The sequence below is a fragment of the Natator depressus genome, chromosome 28, assembly GCF_965152275.1.
Source record: "Natator depressus isolate rNatDep1 chromosome 28, rNatDep2.hap1, whole genome shotgun sequence".
Lineage (NCBI taxonomy): Eukaryota > Metazoa > Chordata > Testudines > Cheloniidae > Natator > Natator depressus.
In genome coordinates, this window is record NC_134261.1 from 10,998,053 (window position 1) to 11,003,052 (window position 5,000).

The 5,000-nt window shown below is 66.1% G+C and overlaps 1 non-coding gene across 1 annotated transcript; it reads left to right on the plus strand.

Annotated features, from left to right (window-relative positions):
• Window positions 1-2,141: 2,141 nt before the first annotated feature.
• Window positions 2,142-2,260, plus strand: LOC141979797 (5S ribosomal RNA). The gene has a single exon (XR_012637189.1). It is a non-coding gene; the product is annotated as a 5S ribosomal RNA (ribosomal RNA).
• Window positions 2,261-5,000: the final 2,740 nt, after the last annotated feature.

Here is a 5,000-nt window from a genome sequence, read left to right on the forward strand (position 1 = left end):
GCGGAGATCTCGGCCGGCTGGCCCCACGGCGCGGAGGGCCGGGCACGCGCCCGGGCCCCCCCCCAAAGGAGGAAAGTCCCAATCGGCCCCAGGATCCGGGGACGCGAAGAGGAAGAGGGACCCGATCCGCCTGAACGCCAGACGCCCCCTGCGGTCGGGGGCACCGGCCCGCGAAGGACCCTTCCCGTCGCGAACGTGAGCACCACATCGATCGGAAGGCGAGAGAGGAGCGGGCCCCCCCTCCCTCCGGGGGGCGCCGACAGTCGGAGTTCGCATCCCGGCCACCGGGCCTGCACCGGGGGTGCGAGGGGACGACGGGGTCCCCGGAGGAAAAGAGCCGGAAAAGGGGGGGCTCGGGGGGGCCGGGGGCCGCCCCACCTGCCAACGTGCCCCTGTCCCCCCTCACAAGATCGGGTACAACGCGCAGATTGGTCCCCGAGGCTCATCTCTGGTTCTCACAGGTTCCGAAAAACCTGTTCTCAGAAATCTCCTCGCACCCGTCAAAATGAACTAGTCGAAAAATCCAACCGCCAATTTAGGGGGACCAATCTGAAATCCTATCCGACCTCCTGGTTCTCTCGGTCGGCCGAGGGCACTTTTGGCGACCCCATCCGGACTTCCGTGAGACTGCCGGCCATCAGGTCAACCCGTCACTTTGAATGGGGTTGACCTGATGGCCGAGCAGGGACTTAGACATTTTTTCAGCCTTTTCCTCGGGGTTGACCTGGTGTCCCGGGGGGACTTAGACATTTTTTTCAGCCTTTTCCTCCGGGTTGACCTGGTGTCCCGGGGGGACTTAGACTTTTTTTCAGCCTTTTCCTCCGGGTTGACCTGGTGTCCCGGGGGGACTTAGACTTTTTTTCAGCCTTTTCCTCCGGGTTGACCTGGTGTCCCGGGGGGACTTAGACATTTTTTTCAGCCTTTTCCTCCGGGTTGACCTGGTGTCCCGGGGGGACTTAGACTTTTTTTCAGCCTTTTCCTCCGGGTTGACCTGGTGTCCCGGGGGGACTTAGACTTTTTTTCAGCCTTTTCCTCCGGGTTGACCTGGTGTCCCGGGGGGACTTAGACTTTTTTTCAGCCTTTTCCTCCGGGTTGACCTGGTGTCCCGGGGGGACTTAGACATTTTTTTCAGCCTTTTCCTCCGGGTTGACCTGGTGTCCCGGGGGGACTTAGACTTTTTTTCAGCCTTTTCCTCCGGGTTGACCTGGTGTCCCGGGGGGACTTAGACATTTTTTTCAGCCTTTTCCTCCGGGTTGACCTGGTGTCCCGGGGGGACTTAGACATTTTTTTCAGCCTTTTCCTCCGGGCTGACCTGGTGGCCGAGCGTCTCGCCGTCCGCGGCCGGAGCTAGAGATGCCCCCCCCCCCCAGGCCAGCCTGCGAAGCCGCGGCCAGGATCGGGCCCCTGGAAGTCTGACTAAAAATTTTCACCGACCCCAAAAACGGTTAGGGGGGGCCTCATAAAGCCTCCGGAGCGGAAAAAAAAAAAAACGGAAAAAAGGATCGGGCCCACCCGAGGCAGGGGAGTCAGTAAGGGAAAGGGGACGAGGCGGCCCGGAGCCGGGTGCCGGCGGCCAGGATCGGGCCCCTGGAAGTCTGAAAAATTTTTTTCACCGACCCCCAAAGTGGTATTGGGGGGGGCTCATAAAGCCTCCGGAGCGAAAAAAAAAAAACGGAAAAAAGGATCGGGCCCACCCGAGGCAGGGGAGTCAGTAAGGGAAAGGGGACGAGGCGGCCCGGAGCCGGGTGCCCGGAGCCGGGTGCCCGCGGCCAGGATCGGGCCCCTGGAAGTCTGAAAAAAATTTTTTCACCGACCCCCAAAGTGGTGTTGGGGGGGGCTCACGAAGCCTCCGGAGCGGAAAAAAAAAAACGGAAAAAAGGATCGGGCCCACCCGAGGCAGCGGAGTCAGTAAGGGAAAGGGGACGAGGCGGCCCGGAGCCGGGTGCCCGGAGCCGGGTGCCCGCGGCCAGGATCGGGCCCCTGGAAGTCTGAAAAAAAAATTTTCACCGACCCCCAAAGGGGTGTTGGGGGTGGGCTCATGAAGCCTCCGGAGCGAAAAAAAAAAACGGAAAAAAGGATCGGGCCCACCCGAGGCAGGGGAGTCAGTAAGGGAAAGGGGACGAGGCGGACCGGAGCCGAGTGCCTACGGCCATACCGGACGGAAGGCCCCCGATCCCGTCCGATCTCGGAAGGTAAACCGTCCCGGGCCTGGCTAGTACTTGGATGGGTGACCGCCTGGGAATCCCAGGTGCCGTAGGCAGCTTTTCCCGCTGCGAGCCAGCTCTCTCCTTTTCTGGGGAACAAGGGCAGGGTCGCCCTGCCAGGGGCCCTGGGGCTGAAGTCCCTGCCGGCCACCAGGTCAACCCGGAGCCTGCCCCTCTGCGGCCAGCAGGTCAACCCCATACCGGCAGGGGGTTGACCTGGTGGCCGGGAAGCAGAGCGGCCAGCAGGTCAACCCCATACATTCAGCGGGTTGACCTGGTGGACGGGAAGGAAAGCGGCCAGCAGGTCAACCCCATACTTTCAGCGGGTTGACCTGGTGGCCGGGAAGGAAAGCGGCCAGCAGGTCAACCCCATACATTCAGCGGGTTGACCTGGTGGCCGGGAAGGAAAGCGGCCAGCAGGTCAACCCCATACATTCAGCGGGTTGACCTGGTGGCCGGGAAGGAAAGCGGCCAGCAGGTCAACCCCATACATTCAGCGGGTTGACCTGGTGGCCGGGAAGGAAAGCGGCCAGCAGGTCAACCCCATACATTCAGCGGGTTGACCTGGTGGCCGGGAAGGAAAGCGGCCAGCAGGTCAACCCCATACATTCAGCGGGTTGACCTGGTGGCCCGAAAGCAAACCGGCCACCAGGTCAACCCGGAGCCTGCCCCCGCGGGCAGGGGCCAAGCGGACCCCCCTCCGCCCGGGCTTGCCCTGCTCCGAGCCGGGGCTTAATCCCCGTCCGGCCACCAGGTCAACCCGGAGCCTGCCCCTCTGCGGCCAGCAGGTCAACCCCATGCCGGCAGCGGGTTGACCTGGTGGCCGGGAAGGAAAGCGGCCACCAGGTCAACCCCATACTTTCAGCGGGTTGACCTGGTGGCCGGGAAGGAAAGCGGCCACCAGGTCAACCCCATACTTTCAGCGGGTTGACCTGGTGGCCGGGAAGGAAAGCGGCCAGCAGGTCAACCCCATACATTCAGCGGGTTGACCTGGTGGCCGGGAAGGAAAGCGGCCAGCAGGTCAACCCCATACATTCAGCGGGTTGACCTGGTGGCCGGGAAGGAAAGCGGCCAGCAGGTCAACCCCATACATTCAGCGGGTTGACCTGGTGGCCGGGAAGGAAAGCGGCCAGCAGGTCAACCCCATACATTCAGCGGGTTGACCTGGTGGCCGGGAAGGAAAGCGGCCAGCAGGTCAACCCCATACATTCAGCGGGTTGACCTGGTGGCCGGGAAGGAAAGCGGCCAGCAGGTCAACCCCATACATTCAGCGGGTTGACCTGGTGGCCGGGAAGGAAAGCGGCCAGCAGGTCAACCCCATACATTCAGCGGGTTGACCTGGTGGCCGGGAAGAAAAGCGGCCAGCAGGTCAACCCCATACATTCAGCGGGTTGACCTGGTGGCCGGGAAGGAAAGCGGCCAGCAGGTCAACCCCATACATTCAGCGGGTTGACCTGGTGGCCGGGAAGGAAAGCGGCCAGCAGGTCAACCCCATACATTCAGCGGGTTGACCTGGTGGCCGGGAAGAAAAGCGGCCAGCAGGTCAACCCCATACATTCAGCGGGTTGACCTGGTGGCCGGGAAGGAAAGCGGCCAGCAGGTCAACCCCATACATTCAGCGGGTTGACCTGGTGGCCGGGAAGGAAAGCGGCCACCAGGTCAACCCCATACAGGCAGCGGGTTGACCTGGTGGCCCGAAAGCAAACCGGCCACCAGGTCAACCCGGAGCCTGCCCCCGCGGGCAGGGGCCGGCATACCCCCGTCCGTCCGGGGTCGCCCTGCCCCGGGCTCCGGGCTTAAGTCCCGAGCGGCCACCAGGTCAACCCGGAGCCTGCCCCCGCGGGCAGGGGCCGGCGGACCCCCGTCCGTCCGGGGTCGCCCTGCCCCGGGCTCCGGGCTTATTCCCCGTCCGGCCACCAGGTCAACCCGGAGCCTGCCCCCGCGGGCAGGGGCCAGGCGGAGCCCCGTCCGTCCGGGGTCGCCCTGCCCCGGGCTCCGGGCTTAAGTCCCGAGCGGCCACCAGGTCAACCCGGAGCCAGCCCCCGCGGGCAGGGGCCGGCGGAGCCCCGTCCGTCCGGGGTCGCCCTGCCCCGGGCTCCGGGCTTAATTCCCGTCCGGCCACCAGGTCAACCCGGAGCCTGCCCCCGCGGGCAGGGGCCAGGCGGACCCCCGTCTGTCCGGGGTCGCCCTGCCCCGGGCTCCGGGCTTAATTCTCCTCCGGCCACCAGGTCAACCCGGAGCCTGCCCCCGCGGGCAGGGGCCAGGCGGACCCCCGTCCGTCCGGGGTCGCCCTGCCCCGGGCTCCGGGCTTAATTCTCCTCCGGCCACCAGGTCAACCCGGAGCCTGCCCCCGCGGGCAGGGGCCGGCGGAGCCCCGTCCGTCCGGGGTCGCCCTGCCCCGGGCTCCGGGCTTAATTCCCGTCCGGCCACCAGGTCAACCCGGAGCCTGCCCCCGCGGGCAGGGGCCAGGCGGACCCCCGTCTGTCCGGGGTCGCCCTGCCCCGGGCTCCGGGCTTAATTCTCCTCCGGCCACCAGGTCAACCCGGAGCCTGCCCCCGCGGGCAGGGGCCAGGCGGACCCCCGTCCGTCCGGGGTCGCCCTGCCCCGGGCTCCGGGCTTAATTCTCCTCCGGCCACCAGGTCAACCCGGAGCCTGCCCCCGCGGGCAGGGGCCGGCGGAGCCCCGTCCGTCCGGGGTCGCCCTGCCCCGGGCTCCGGGCTTAATTCCCGTCCGGCCACCAGGTCAACCCGGAGCCTGCCCCCGCCGGCAGGGGCCAGGCGGACCCCCGTCCGTCCG